This window comes from Rousettus aegyptiacus, unplaced genomic scaffold (genome assembly GCF_014176215.1).
Source record: "Rousettus aegyptiacus isolate mRouAeg1 unplaced genomic scaffold, mRouAeg1.p scaffold_m13_p_2, whole genome shotgun sequence".
In the NCBI taxonomy this organism is placed as follows: domain Eukaryota; kingdom Metazoa; phylum Chordata; class Mammalia; order Chiroptera; family Pteropodidae; genus Rousettus; species Rousettus aegyptiacus.
Genome location: NW_023416295.1, coordinates 146,916,411 through 146,932,969, shown reverse-complemented (window position 1 = coordinate 146,932,969; position 16,559 = coordinate 146,916,411). Strand labels below are relative to the sequence as shown.

Here is a 16,559-nt window from a genome sequence, read left to right as displayed (position 1 = left end):
AGACTTTAAGCAGAAATGATGAATAATGAAACCAATTTTAACACAGACTAATTGATATAAACAAGAGTTAAATTCCTAAGGCCTTTTATCAAAATTATAATGAAATGACATTATTCAAGGACCTGCTGTACTATTAAAATTCAGATGGTGCCCTAGGCCATCTCCTGGGTTCCTGTCTCTGTTTTACTTTTATTTTTTCTTGTCTTTTTAAAATTAATGATGTGGCTTTCAAATAAGAATATATTGAAATAATTTGAAACTGATTTTGTGAAATATATTCTGATTAATTCAATACATGAGAAAACTTGGAAAACATTCATTGGTAGCTCCCATGGCTTATAGCAGTGATTTTCAAGAAAATGTTTCTAGAATCACCAATATATAAAGTGGATAAAATGAAATCTGTTTATTGAAAGAAGACTGACCTGGGGACCCATATACTTGGTCTCCACTTGGACCCTGCAGGGGTGTTCAAAGATCAATATGTTTCTTTTGAAAACTATTGGCCTATTGAATGAAATCTTAACTTCTGCATTATCTAGACCTTGCCTACTTAATCTCATTTCTTACTTCTCTCGTCATTTTATATGCTTCTACAACACTGAATATTGTAATTTCTAAGACCCACTGTGATTTTTCATGTTATAATTCACTTGCACAAGCTATTCTTATAGACTAAAATGTCTACCCTTTTTCTCTTTTTTTATCCTCTCTGAAGCCTTTCCTGATACAGGTACTTAGAAGTACCTGTATCTATGGTTCTATAATGTATTACGCACAGACATTGTGCATCTTAGTAGTTATTGAACAATTCTGTAATTGTGGATCGTGTGATCCCCACCTCTGGAGTATAATCTCCTTCAAGTTAGTTCTGTATCTTTTTGTCTTTTTAACTCTGGTCCTATCTCTCTGTAGTTGATCGCTGAATACATATTTAGTAAGCAAATTAATTAAAAATATAATTGACCCAAATTAAAATTTATTTTTAATTTTCTATAGTTATAGTTATATACTTTCAAGGTTTTTGTGCTTTATTTTAGAAAGTTTGGCCCCGACTAAAATATTGTTCAGAAATCTAATATGGAAAGAAAAATGATCTCCTACTTTACTGAATGGAAGCTGCTATGACAGTGGAACTGTGAGTAGACACTACTTTCTATTGGTGGAAGAATCTCTGATCCAAATGCATATATTTATGATTTTGGAAGTAAATATCCCCAGAAAAAAATATTTTTGATGCTTCCTTGTGCATTTGACTCTAGAAGCCAATTCCCTTAATTCACTTCGTAAATTATCCTTCTATTTTAACATGGAAATCTTGATTTGAACTTAAGCAGAGGGCAAAAAAGATAAACAGCCAAGATAGGTCATGTGAGGATAGCAAATTTGGCGGAATGCTTCTCCTATTTTGGAGTTTGATCAATATCTGTAGGTGAAAATAACTCTTATTGGATCATTAAAATGTTTATGAGCTAGTTTCAAGTTTTCTGCTTTCCCAACTTCCTGGAATTAGAAACATTTAGTAATTATCTAATAGTGGTTTTTAAAAATAGGATATGGATTTTTTTTAAAAGACTTATTTGGAAATCACATAAACCCTGGAACGCTCATGATTTTTATCTTCACAAGCATATAAACAAATATAGATACCATACCGCAGTCATTTTAGGACTGTCGAATTTCAGTCATAGATTTGGTTTGCTGATTTTCTTTCACATTCCTTCCTTGATGCCAGAGAAAAACCACTTGGCTGCAGTAATTCCAAATTATTCCAACAACTTCTTAAGATTGATAAATATTACACTTAAAAGCTATTAAGGCTAAGAGGAATAATAATAAATTATAACTCATATGTTATCACTATTCATTATATGAATTAAATCTATTAATTATACAGTCTTTTTAACCTAATATTTTCAAGACTGATTGCTGTACAAAGTAATGGCTCTTACAGAAATTTTAGCTCTTAGTAAATAAAAGAATTTAGAATTACCATAAAAATAAAATACTTGAGATCACAATTTTTATATACTGTCCATAATGTTACTACATATGATCTTACAACAATCCTGTGATGTGGCATTATTTCAATGCAACAGATATTTCAAAAAGTATATTTATGTCGCACAATTTTATCCATAGAAAATTGATTAATGATTTCTCTGGTTGAATTTGTAAGAGATTCTAGAATCTGTGATTTTATTAATTTTGAGATGCTCTCAGCCATTATCTTTTCAAATACTGCTTTTGACCCTTTTTTCTTTCTCTCTTTGGGACTCCAAATACAGGTATTGTTACTTGTTAGACTCTTACTCTATCCTCTATGTCTCCTACCTTCTGTTTTAGATTTTTTATCTATTTGTCTCTTTGTGCTTCATTATGGATTTATAGATATTTTTTTCTGATCTCTTTCTGTTCAGTAATTATCTCCTTACTTTACCTCACTTGCTATTATACCTTTTTGTTGTGTTATCCATTGAATTCTAATCTGCTAGTATATCTATCCATTTCCAGTTCTCTACTGAAATTCTTAATCTTATCATTTTCTTGAACCTAATGAGTACAGTCATCCCTCGGTATCCTCAGGGGATTGATTCCAGGACCCCCCATGTATAACAAAATTTGTGGATGCTCAAGTCTCTGGTATAAAATTGCATAGTATTTGTGTATAACCTATGTGAATTTTGTAGTTCTTTTTTAAAAAATTGATTAGTTTTATTGTTTTTTCTTATTGTTTTCCTATTTTCTATTTCATTTATTTCTGCTCTAATTTTATTATTTTCTTTTTTTCTGCTAGTTTTGGGTTTAGTGTGTTCTTTTTTCTCTAGTTTTTTGAGGTGTAAAGTTAGATTATTGATTTTAGATCTTTTTTAATATAAACATTTATAGCTAAAACCTTTCTCTTGGCACTGCTTTTGTTGAGTATCATAAGTTTTTGTGTATTTTGTTTTCATTTTTATTTGTCTCAAAGTATTTTTAATTTCCCTGTGGCTTCTTTTTTGACCTATTGGTTGTTCAAGAATGTGTTGTTTAATTTCCATAAATATGTAAAAATTCCAGTTTTCCTTCTACTATTGAGTTAATAGTTTCATTCTATTGTTTTCAGAAGACTTTGTATGACTTCGATCTTGAATTTGTTGAGACTTGTTTTGAAGCCTCACATGTCTATTCTGAAAAATGTTCCATGTGTACTTAAGAATGTATATTCTGCTGCTGTTGGGTAGTAGTCTTCTGTATAGGTGTAATTGTTCTATAATGTTAAAGTTCTCTATTTCCTTATTATCTTCTGTCTGGTTGTTCTATCCATTATCAAAAATGGGACCTTTAAGTCATTTACAATGATTGCATTGTTGTCTATTTTTTCTTTGTCATAGTTTGCTTCATATATTTAGAAGCTCTGAGGTTTGGTAACATAAGTATTTGTAGCTTTTGTATCTTCATAGGAAGGTGAGCTTTTTATTGTTATATAATGCCCTTCTTTGTCTCATAACAGTTTTACATAAAGTCTGTTTTATACGATATTAGTATGGCTTCCCCTCTCTTTTTTGCTTACCGTTTGTCTGCAATATTTTTTTTCTATCCTTTTACTTTCGGTCTATGTATGTCCTGAGGTGTAAAGTGAATCTCTTGTAGATAGCATCCTGAATCCTTTTTATTTTAATTCATTCAGCCAGTCTGTGTCTGCTGATTTATATTTATATATATTACATTTTAACATAATAAAATACATTTACTTTAGATTTAAAGTAATATTTATTTACTTACTGATAGAGAAGGACCTACCATCACTATTTTGTCTGTGTCTCTTGTAGCATTTTTGTCCCTTCTTTTCTTACTGTCTTCCTTTGTTTTTGTTATTTTTTGTAGTGACATGACTTGATTCCCCTCTCATTTACTTTTTTGTATATTCTACAAATATTTTCTTTCTTTTCAATATTTACCATTAAAATTACATAAAATACCTGAACATTTTATTCTATTTTAAATATGGCTTTACGCCCTGACTTTATATTATTGGTGTGACAAATTATACATTTATATATTGCATACCCATTAACATAGTTAATTTTTATATTTACAATTATTTGTATGGTGGTGCTATTTAAATTCTATGCACCCAAATTACCAAAATATGTTTCTGTATCTGTCTGTGTAATTAATTTTACAGAGAACTTTACATTTTCAAATGAATTCATGTTGCCATCTACTATCCTTTCATTTCGACTTGAAGGATTCTCTTTAGCGTTTCTTGTAGAGCAGGTCTAGTTTTAAGGAATTCCTTTAGCTTTCGTTTTTCTGGAAAAAAAATCTTAATTTCTTTTTGAACTATAGTTTTTTTCTGGATACAATCTTCTTGGATGACAGGTTTTGTGTTGTTGTGGTGGTGATTGTTGTTCAACATTATGAATATATCATCCTACTCCCTCTGGCCTGCAAGGTTTCTGCTGAGAAATCCACTAGTAATTGTATAGACACACCCTTGTACGTGACAAGTTGCTCATGTCTTGCTGCTTTCGAGATTCTCTCTTTGTCTGTGACTTTATACAATTTGATTATGTGTCTCAGTATGGTTCTTTTTGGGTTTATCCTCATTGAAGTTTTTGTTTGTTTTTAATTTTGATTTTTTATCTTCTTGAATTTATATGTCCATTTCTTTCCTCAAATTCGATAAATTTTTAACCATTATTTTTTCAAATAAGATTTCTGCCCCCTTCTCTCCTTTAGAATTTTCATAATTCATATGTTGGCCCACTTGATGGTATCCTTTAACTCCTGTAAGTTCTCATCACTTTTCTTCACGTTTTTTTCTTTTTACTTTTAACTCCGTGATTTCAGATGACTTGTCAGTGAGCTCACGGATTCTTTTTTCTGACTGGTAAGTTTGATGTTGAACTTCTCTAGTGAATTTTTCACTTCAGTTGTAATTTTCAGCTCCAGAATTTTTGTTTGTACTTTTTAATAGTTTCTATATCTTTGCTGATATCCTCATTTTATCTATGTGTCATTTTCTTGATTACTTTTGGTTGTCTATCTTTAGCTCATTGAATGATGTTTTGACACTTATTTACATTTTTTTTGTCAAGCAGGTCATAGACCTATATTTCTTTAGAGTCAGTTTCTGGAGTTTTATATTGTCTCTTTGATTGAGCCATGTTTCCCTGTGTCTTCGAATGCCTTTTATCTTTTGCTGGGCATTTAAAAAAATAAGTATCTCTTTTAGTCTTTGCATACTAGCTACCTGCAGAAGACCTTCAACAATCAGCCTGAATAGAAGTTTTAGGACCTCTTAAACATTTTCTGATTTCTTACTTCCCTTGACATTTACATGTGTATTGCAGCATTACTGTGCCTACATGCTAGCCTGTTTTCAGTGGCTTCCAAATCATGCCACCAGTCCAGTCAACACTTGGAGTCAGGAGAGACAGAAATCGGTCCCTCAGGGCAGCCTCCAGATAAGCCAGAACGTTGGATGCATGGTCCACTCTTTTGTTTCTATCCAGAGGGAGAAACCCCATTATGGTGGACTTCCATCAAGATGTACTACACTGTCATTATGCTACCCAGGGGAATAGGCATGGAATAACACAAAAACTGCAAAAATTTTCTACCCATTTTCCTAGAATCCCTTCGTGAATTTATATTGGCTTAGATGTTATAGCTTTTCAACTAGTGTATAGAGTTATCAGAGAAATATTTTAGTCTGTTATCGTTAACTCAATATCTCTGTGAAGAAACGGGGCCCTGGAGATGCCCAGTCTGCCATCTTGCTTATGTGATTACCTTTTGTAAAGTGAATGACCACCCCAAATTCATTTGTTTTGTAAATTCCTATATGTATGTTAATTTTTCTTAAAATAATTGAATACAGTATCATGAGAGTCTAATTGCCTCCTGCTCTTTGTCTCTCTGGACAACTCATGCCTGTATTATTAGTAGTGATTTAGCATGGAACCTTCCCAGTACATTTATTTGTTTTCTTTACAGATAACTACAAGTGAACTACAAGTAAACTACAATTGAACTTGCCAGCCAGGATCTTCTATATCAAGCTATACTTTCTACCCATTTAAGAAAATCTCTTTTGCATTAAAGTTTCAGCTACAAAAATATGTTTTTAAACAATGGCTTAAAGGCAAACTTTTCTTATTTAGATTTTATTTTTCGAAGTTTATGAAAGGCCATCTTTTGTCTTATACTATTACTTTATAAGTAGATACAATTATGGTTTAAGTAACTGATTCCTGCTTAGGTACTTTCCAAACTTATTTGGTGTCTCACTTACCAGGTGGCAAATCATAGGGCATTAAGTGGATTGACCAGACCCTGAAAGAATTTAGGTAGTTCACTAAAGAAGCTATTTTTATAGAATACTGTTTTTATTAATGTCTTACCATTAATAAACACTGAATGCTGTGAATATAGAACTTGAAATAGGACAATCCTTACTTTTGGTTGAAAATCTGTTATACCAAGAAACTACCACATCTCTTTTGACCCACCCTAATGTAATTGGGGAGATACTGTACTTTTTGTTTGGGTAAACTAGATTTTTCTTTTTGATCATGAGAGGATGGGACTTATACTTATTTTTACTCCTTTGATTATTATTCCAGCCAGAATGTCTTTTTTTTTTCCAAGACAAGTAAATTTTGTAAGAGAAAGGAGCACTAGAAGATCCTTTTCCTATTTAGATTTGGGTGTTTGCTTGCTTGCTTGCTTGCTTGCTTGCTTGTTTAGAGTTGTGTCAGGATATCTCAAGAGTGATTAGGGAGGTTAGTCTATGAATATCAGTATAGAGCATTATGAGGTTACCTCTCATTCATCATTCTCCTTTTTTTTACACCCGCAGAGGCAGCAGGGATGGCCTGGCATCTCTGACAGATTCCGTCTTGCACAGGTTGCAGTCCGCCAGCCTAGGTTGCCTTACCTGAACCTACATAGAGTCATCTTGAGATTTTTATTACAGACCCTGTTTTCATGATATTTCCAGACAAGCCATTTTATCTTTGGTCAGCATCCTAGTAAAATGTTTTTTTTTTTTTTTTCATGAACCAAAATGGAGGACAAGGCTGTATTTGCAGAGATTAGCAGTGAGAAGCCAGCTTCAGATATGGAGTGACTACTTACACTGTGTAAATTCAATGGCCTAGATAAGATGGTGACTTAGTCAATTTGTTTACCCTTCTCCATTTTTCCTTTCAGCTTGTCTTTTCTTTCCCCTCCCCCACTCTCCAGGCACAAGGATTTCTTGAGATGGTGAGACCATGTTTTTATAATCTTCCTACAAAGCCTTTTAAAAAGACAAATCCAGATGCTCTAAAATTGTTCCTATGGTGCTTCCCTTTGAGCTACAAAGCTCCCTTACTGCAGTTTTCTTTCTTTGGCTAGGTGTCTATGAAAAAGGTCAATAAATTAACTAATACAGAGAGTTGTTTTAATGACGGAAACAGCATAGGTGGTTGTCACTTAAGGGTATATACAAATTAGAAGTACGTGTAAAAGAGGACTGGTTCCTAACCAAAGCATGCATTGCAAAGGCTGCTTGGCCGTTAGTGTGTTAAGGAGGAAGATAAAAAAGAAGAGTGCTCTAGAGTGATAATAGGTTTTGCAGTTACATAAAATCAATCCCGACTGGCTTTCAATCCCAGGAGCTCATGGGGTTGGTAGTAGTTTATCTTCTCACATTACTTTATACCCACTCAGAGTCCATAGAATCACCTGAGTTTCCTTTCACTTTGTTGAGGTTGTTAAGTCTGTCACCTCTGAATCACTGAAAATAAAAGAGAATGCAGTAATATAGGTGACATTGAGCAGTTGTCAACTGTGATTTCAGACTGGTGGTTGGGGCAAGGTAGGGAAGGAAGGGTTAAAATTTCTCAATCTTCCTACTTTTATTTAAAAAAATTGTTAGTGAAGCGAATGCTATGATGCTAGCTGAGTATAGCTGTAATTTGTCTTTCCAGACACGTTCAAGAATAAGATTCCACAGTGTAAGAAGCTTCCCTTGGGCCTAAGATGAAAACAAGGTCATTTTCCCAGGGGAGTAACCCATGGAACAAGCGTTTAAAATAAACAAACTCCCTGGCTCTGGCTTGAAATGAGGAGTAGTTATCGAGATTTACTGCAACTGACTTTGGACCTCTTCCAAACGTTGAATTAATGCAAACTTCTTATTAACTAAAATGGAGTCTCTCTTTTGGCAGCTACAATAGAAAAACCTTTTTTCCCAGATTCTGGAAGACTCGGTTGCCCTCTCACCTCAAATATGGGTCACTAAACATCGTAACAGAAGGAACAAGTACTTTCTGAAAGCATTGTGTAAGTGGTCTGATTTCAATGCTCATAAAACAAAGAAGCACAGTTCATTTATAATATACCAAATTAGCAACTTAAAAGAATATACAGCAATTCACAGTTAAAATTGCATCATATGCAATGTATAATATATGTAACTGCAATAAATGTAATGTGATTTTAATATTTCTTCTTTTTCCCTAAAACAACTATATTATACAGTGAAAAAAGCAGCATACTGGAAATGAGACATGTTGGCTTGACCCTCTCCTAAACAACTTGACCTTTAGGATGCTCAGCTAATACAAAGAAGAAACTTGCTTTACATAACCTCAGAGTTGCCTTTTGATCTTAACATTCTAAGAATCTATAATTCTCTATTTTTCTCTGGAAGTCGAGAAATAACTCAGGATTTCTAAGGAGGCTCAGCTCTCCAATGTCTGCCCTGTGAACAGACATTTAAATGTAAAAATATAAAGGTGAAGATGTGATCCAGGTTCAGATTCCAGAGTCATCAGATAATTAAGGCTTTGAAAGTAGATGAGACTACCTTGCTTTAGGGGAATGGACAGACATGGGATACAGAGGGAATGACTGAGTGCAAAGCCTAAATCTCACCAGAACAACAGGCAAAACAACCCACTGTCACTTTTTGAAAAGTGCGAATTAAAATGTCACTTTTTGAAAAATGTGAATTAAAGAGGGAATATGGTGGGAGGCAGATAAAATATAACCTGTACTTGGATGAGCTACAAGGGTCTCCGATTATTGGTTGATGGCATGGGGAAAGCTTAGAAAATGCTCATCTAAAGCTTTTCTCAGTCTTGCACGTGTAAGAGGACACTTAAAGGCACTTTCTCTTTTTCCAGAATTGGCAATCGGGATTTAACTCTGAGGTCAAAGAGAGTTAGATAGCTCCATGTCCTATTAAAAAATGGGAACCCCACAGCCTCTTCACCCACCCTATCCCTATCATTTATAAGAGATGACAGAACCTGCTTCCCACCATTAACCATAGCTTCAAACCTTCCTGCACTTCCTGTGCCTCTATGAAAAGACTTTGGGAAGAGGGATAATGATTAAATTCAGGTATCATCAGCTTTGTGAGGAGTTCAGTGGCCTTTCCTCCCTTTCTCTATGAGACAGGGTTCCAAAATAATCATTCATAAAGTTTAGGATGACTGCAAAATATAAGCACCGCCATCTCATTCTCTGGATGGATGTTTAATAAACTGTAAATCTTACAGGTCCTCTCAGTATAGTGTGGGTGGGTGACTTTTTGACAGTTTTACTTGTGTACCCTGGAATTTGCAAGGCTTAAGTGAATATGAAGTCTAGTGTCTGCTTGTCATTTGGAGAAGTATGGAGGTACAAGACTTCCTAGAAATAAGTGAAGAGACTGTGGTATAATGTCCCTGAAAAACTGGGGGCAATCCCATATCCCAGATAACTTCATTGGGGCCTTTACAGGATGCAGAAGTGAAGCTCAGTTCTTTCTGAGGCTCCAAGTGAAGGAGCAAGGATAAAGGATGGGGCAGGGAAAAGGGGGTGATCTAGGTTTACCTGAAAGAGACTATGGCAGGTTGGCTTTAAGATGGTCCTCAATGATTTCAGCTTTCTAGTATTTGCACCCTGTGACCCTCTTTTAACCAATAAAATACAGCAAAGATGGTGCAATGTCACTTTCAGAATTTTGTCACTAAGATTGTAATGTACATCTTCTTAGCTGACTCTCTCCATTGCCCTCTTGGCTTGCATTCCTTGATGAAGCATGCAAGCCAAGTTAAGAGTCTCATGTGACGGGAAGTGAGAGTGGCCACTGGTCAACAATCAGCTGAAACTGAGACCCTCACTCTGATATGTCACAAGGATCTGAGTCATACCCACAATCACATGCACTCAGAAGCAAATCCTTTCTCAGTCAACTGTTCAGATGAAACTCCTTTGAGCCTTATGAGAGACCTTGAAGCAGAGGACCTAGCTAAGCCATGCCTGGAATTCTGAACCTTAGAAACTGTGAGTTAACAAATGTATATTTTATGACATTAACTTTATGGTAATTTGTTACATAGCAATAGATAACTAATAAAGAGACAAAGAAGGTATGGCCACTGGAAAAGGATGAATGGAAAGTGGGAAACCCCTCGCTACGAGGGTAGGTCCATAATGTAATGGTCAAGGGCTAAAATCACCCCAAGAAAAATACATACACATTATGTTTGTGGAGACCATGACATTGGGAGAGGCTGCTAGCAACACAGAGAAACATACTGGGCATCAGTTACATGAAATATTTTCTACAATCTTTCTCATTCTCTCTTGTCTCCTCAATACCAATAATGTCAAAAAGGAAGAGCAAAGAGATGTCCTAACAATAGATCACTTCTCCAAGATGGGGGTTGGGGGAGGTGGATAAAAAGAGCAGTCTTCATCCACTCATTCATTTCAGATCCCCTGGACATAAGGCCTTCTAGTGATAGGAGAGTAGAAGTTTTTCATCTGATATGTGATGGGGATTTTTAAGTAGACGGAGTTTTCAGAAGTTGCCTGAGATCCATCAAGAGATTTTCTACCCAAGCAGAAAGGGATATTTGATATAGTATATATAGGATAGAGCTTGGAGAAAAATTAATGTTTCATGTATATACTGCCACCAAGTTTAGACTCTTTGTTATATGGGTAACACATGACTACAGCCAAGGAGTCTGAGACTCCGGAAACTGGAGGATGCCTTGGAAAAGAGAGTTTAGGCTCTGAACTATGAGAAAATGTTTCAACACCTGAGAGACACCAGGAACTGTCTTTGTCACTAATATTCAACCAATCGATTTAAGATGGAAATTCCCAAATGTTTGACAGCAGTTTGCCAATACCTGTATATAACCTGCCTAGAACAGATCTTGAGTCATCTATACCTGAGTCAAACCAGGATTTTGAATCATCTTAAAATATGATTTGAAAATCATCATAATAACTCAAAGAAATTTATTTTCCTATTTTTCTCTGTCACTTTAACACTATTAACCACTCCTATCCTCTGGGGGAGTTTTCCTATTTAAGGGCTCCTGTGTTACATTTCCCAAGTCTTTCTCTTGCCTCTCACATTTCTCTAGCTTCTTTAAAGACATTCTCTTTTATGTCTCTCTAAAGTTTAGTAAATTTTCTTCCTACGTCTGCTTAGCATTCTCTTCTCTCCCTTGGAAGGATTACCCACTTCTGTGACCTCGGCTGAGCTGTCTCTGCAGATGCTCCCCCCGCCACACACACACTCTCCTCATCCTGAATCCTTCGAATGATGAAAAAAAAAATCATAAATCGCCATCTTTTTCGATCCTTGTTGTCTTTGCCTTCCCCTCAATAGACTTCCTCTCCCACAACATCCTGTGCACCTGTCTCTTTATACTCTTCTTACTATAATCCCAAGCATTCATTATCTGCTGCTTAGGCTACTACAGGTAACTCCAATCTGATCTTCATGCTTCTCTCTGAACTATCCAATATATTGTTAATGAAATAGTTTTCATAAAGTGAAACCATAATCCATAAACCATAATGTCCTTGGCTTAAAAAGCTCTAAGACTTTCTTTGTCCTTCTAAATTAAATTTATACTCCCCATCTTAACACTCAAAGTTCTCTATAAAATGACCTTAATCTACTTTCTAAATTTATTTCACTCTTTCTCATTTACTTCTTCCATAAGACTTCATTTATCTCTCCTTGCTGTTCTCTAGCAAATCCCTTTCTTTTCCACTTTGCTTACAGTGACGAGAATAAGCTTTCAAAAAATGTGTATAATTTAAATGGTGACAACCCCCGACATTAAATATCTCCCTTGAGTCTAGAGTAAAAGTGGAGGTTATTTGTGTTCTGATCTTCAAATGCTCTTTCCCTTAGGTACATGACTTTGTCCTGTTCCTTCTCAAGTCCTGTCTCAGGCTTTTGCACTTCTCATTATTTTTCCTCTGACGACATTTTATCCTGCAGGCCTCAATTGAAATTACATTTTTTTCAGAGACTTTCCTACATCATCCCACCTAAAGGATTGCCTGTATCCCACCCAATCAATCATATCAGTCTGTTTATTTCTTTCATCACTTTATACCTTTATGTGAAATTATCCTGTGGTTTAAAACATTTTTTTTTTTTTTTTGGTTACCTTTTTGTTGCTTGACTCCCTTCACAACATTGTAAGCTGCATGAGACCAGGGACCTTGTCTATCTTGCTCACACATTAAATGTGTTCTCAACATTTAATAAAGTTGTCATTCTTTGCTTAATAAATATATGCTAAATGACTATCTTGCCATCCCTGCTTGTTGAAATAGTGCACATGATTCAAGAACCATTTCAAAGTGCTCCCATTCTTTGGTCTTGATATCTGAATGTTATTTCCACCCTTAAAACTTTACATAGTCTTCTGTTTACACACTTCTTTGGTCCTGGCCAGTTTCTTCCTTGTTATTTTAAACCTTTCATAATTTCTTCATTAGACTACAATTTTCTTTAGCAATGAGTCTTGTTATGTTCATCTGTATATCTAATTACTGTGCCAAAACAATTGTAAGTATACACAGGTTGATATATTGAATTGAAAGGCAAGAAATAGGATAAGAAATAATACAAAATTTTCATAGATGATTTCATAGTTCTGTTGGTTTTAGGGCTTTAGGGATGTCTTTGTTTCTGGAGCTAGTTGTTGATATAGGAATATATTTATAATGTTCAATGATACCAATTAACAGTTGTAAAAGGCAGATAATGTAAATCACATCATTTTAAGAAAAAAAATCAATGATAAAGATATTTTTCATTTTTGTTTTTAGAGTAAAATAAGTGGTTCCATGCATATGTCTAAAAGAACCATAATGTAAACTTGACCTCAATTTTAAAAGTAGAAGTGAGTAAATGGGATTTGACTACCCTACCGAAAAATAACAAAATTCCAAAACTGTATTTAAATACAATTTGTTAGAATACTATTACTGCCCGTTTTCAGAGGCATCTCCCTTATGTTTATATAATTCATTTTATTTCTTCCATTTTCCACTCTCTGTTATATGTGTCTATTTTTTTGCATTCTTGATTTTAACTGGATTTAGTGACCAGTCTTCACCCTCTATAATCCCTTGGTATTCCAGACATTCTACATTCTGTTTGTATTATAATCTCCTAGTTGCTACCTTAGAGTTTTTATCAAATATATATATGAACTTTTCTATCAGTATTTCTAATTACCACTAAGGATAAGCATTACCTTGGCTGTCACAATCATAAATTTTGGAGCCTACTGATAACATTAAGAGGTTGTTTTGTTTTTGTTTTGGGTGTGATAATTTTCTTTAAAGAATCCAAAAATACTTTAAATATGTAGTAAAATATTTACAGATGAAAGTATATGATGCCTGGGATTTCTTCAAAATAATTGGAGAAGGAGATAGGCAAGTATGTGGAGATAAAGAGGAAAAAATATTGGTAACAAATTGGTCATTATAGAGGTGGGTGATGAATATATGGAATTTATTATACTCTTCTGTATACATTTGAAATTTTCTCTAATAAAAGGTTAAAGAGATAAAAGAAAAAGACACATTCCTCCTCCTCCCTCCACATACAATTGACTTTAATGGTGATTTGCAAAAGCAAATCATGGACAGATAATTTTGTTGTTATTTATATAGGCTGGAAAGATGTGTTGAAATCAAACCACAAAGAGCCTTAGCTATCACCCTTAAAGAGTGTGGACTTTTTAAAAGTGTCAATGGTAAATAATTGAAGCCTTCTGAAAAATCTGTTAATATGTACAGTTTCAGTAGAAAGTATATTTTAACCTGAATTTTACATGTAAGCATTTCATCCTCCACTTTTTCAGTATTTATTCAGTACAAACTGAAGTAATCCAATAGTATGTGAAAATTCAGCCATAATATTTTTGTTTTCTCAAGTGATTAAAAAAAAACATTGCAAAGTAATAGTTTTATTTAATCTACCCTAGAGGATATTAGAGTTGATGAAGGGGTGTCATACAGTTCAGCTGAGAAAATTTTCATGAGAACTATGACAATTGAAAAAGAGTACAAATGAAAATGTAAATAATCTAAAATGAAATCGTACCCTGATGTGATATTTTGATCTGACCTTAAAGGCTGATTAAGATTTTTATGAACTTAAAACTTGAATCTGTGCAGTAAATTACCAAGGGGTTGTAATTAGAGTTACTTCCTTCCTAGATCTGTGAGGAAATTCCCATCACCATTGATGAGAATTGTGCATAAAGATCATGGGAAGAGCATGGCCCTTGGGTTTCCTCTTAAATAGCCTGTAGGATTTGTTATGGTTATATTAATGCACTTGTCCTTAGAGACACTAATTTCAGTTCTGTCTCTACCTTTGATTTGCTAAAAATGACAAAAATTGGGGATGGGAACCCTGAGATGGAGATATCTTTTTCATCCTTTCTTCTTTATCTATAATTAATTTATTATTAAAGAGGAAACTTCTTGCTCCACAAATGCCAGATCTTTAAACAACAAAAATGCTTCCAAACAATGAAAGAAAAAACGTATTGCTCTAAGTGGCTAACAACTTCTCTGGAACTTTCTTTAGAAACTGAGGTCTCTTCTTTGTCACTGTGGTTCTGTAACACTTATGTGTCAGAACACTTGGCCAGGGTATTTGGAAATGTCTGTGGGCAGGGGCAATAGGATTTTTACTCAGAAAAAGTCTTGAGCCATGTGGCAAATGTTGAAGAATTATAGAATGATTCTGTGGTATTGGGGATAAAGTAAAATGAGAAAAAATAAAAGATAGAAAATGTCAAATATGGTAGATGTTCAATATATATTACTGGATGAGTGAATAATAGACATGTGAAAACAGAAATACTTTCTCTAAGTAAAATGTTTCATTTACATATTGTAGTATTTTATAGATTACGCTATTTGACAACAAGCAAATGGTAGATGTCAAAGAATCAGGAAAAGCACCTGGGAGTGGGCAGATGTAAGGGCTCTGCTGCAGATTTTGAGGAGATCAGATTCATGTTGCAAAGATCTTTTGTCTCTGTCGTAGAGAACAAATATAATGCAATGAATTAGTTATTTACTAAGAATCTAATTTCAAGGCAGTCCCTCATTTCAAGCTTTTGTACTGGGCAAATGAATTAAATGTTTTAAAGCTGTTTATACACATTAACTCATTTAATCTTTACGACAACTTGTGAGATAGGTACTATAATCATGATTTTATGTATGGGGAAAATGAGGCACAAAAAAATTAATTTTGTCAAAACCTCAAGATGTCAAGTGTTGAAATTGAAATCTAAACCAAGTAGATCTGGCTGCAGAGTCTATTTTCTTCACCACTATTCTATACTGTCTCATGGGATGGCACTAGAGCAGAGACTTAAATTATGACAGGAGAAACCTGTGAGGCTTTCTGGGGAAAATGCTCTAGGCAGAAGCAAACACATGATATAAAAGTATGTATGACTCTCTTTCAAAGAACAGCAAAATCTATTAGGCCTCCTTTCAAAATATAGGCCAGTGTGGTATAGAGTGGAAGTGACTGAGGGAAAGAGTGATAGCGATGAGTTAGAGTGGTTTATGGGCATTAAGAAGGATTTTGGTTCTCATTTTTAGAAAAATGGAAAGCCAGAGGAGGGTGTTAAGTAGGCTGTGATGTAATATTTAAAAAAATATTGTGGAGATGTGTGAAGACTAGAGTGGAAGCAGAAAATCTAAATATTTAATATAAAATAAATTTATAGTCAATACATATCAAAATTACACAGGCACATTTTAGTATTCAAATTTTAGTCAAAATTAATACTCATTTTACTCAAATCATAGTAATACTCTAAAACATTTGTAGACTTTTAGAAACTGACCTCTTGTTTGATGTGGCTGTCACTAGCTAAATGATGTCCCTGTCCGAGCCATGTCTTGACACAAGGAGCCCCATTAAACTTCTCCTTGACTTCCTCGTTAGGATGGTCATCAAGTCCTTGGCACTCCACATTTGATTGCAGCTGGAAGGTGGCTGGGGGAACTGCCCATGCTCCGTAGCTAGATTTGCCCCTGGACTCAGAAATCCTGCATCTCAGCCCCAGTGTCTCTCAACATTACCTGTTCCACAGCCTGTGTCACCTCCGCAAACGCTGGGTTGCCACTAAGCATCAGGCAGTCACTATATGCTCTTATTACTGGTGTGGCAGCTGCCTTAGGGTGACAGTGAGGGACCCACATCTGTGCCAGAATTGTATGCA

At 34.7% G+C, this 16,559-nt stretch overlaps 1 long non-coding RNA gene across 4 annotated transcripts in view; it reads left to right on the top strand.

Moving 5' to 3' along the window:
- Nucleotides 1-16,559, top strand: part of LOC107508577 — a 107,588-nt gene that overhangs the window by 89,100 nt on the left and 1,929 nt on the right. For 2 of the 4 annotated variants that reach the window (XR_001596334.2, XR_001596336.2), the window contains 2 exons: nucleotides 1,041-1,138; nucleotides 5,986-8,319. This is a non-coding gene — a long non-coding RNA (uncharacterized LOC107508577). The remainder of the gene's footprint in view (nucleotides 1-1,040; nucleotides 1,139-5,985; nucleotides 8,320-16,559) is intronic. The other 2 variants (XR_004955704.1, XR_001596335.2) reach the window with 2 other exon arrangements.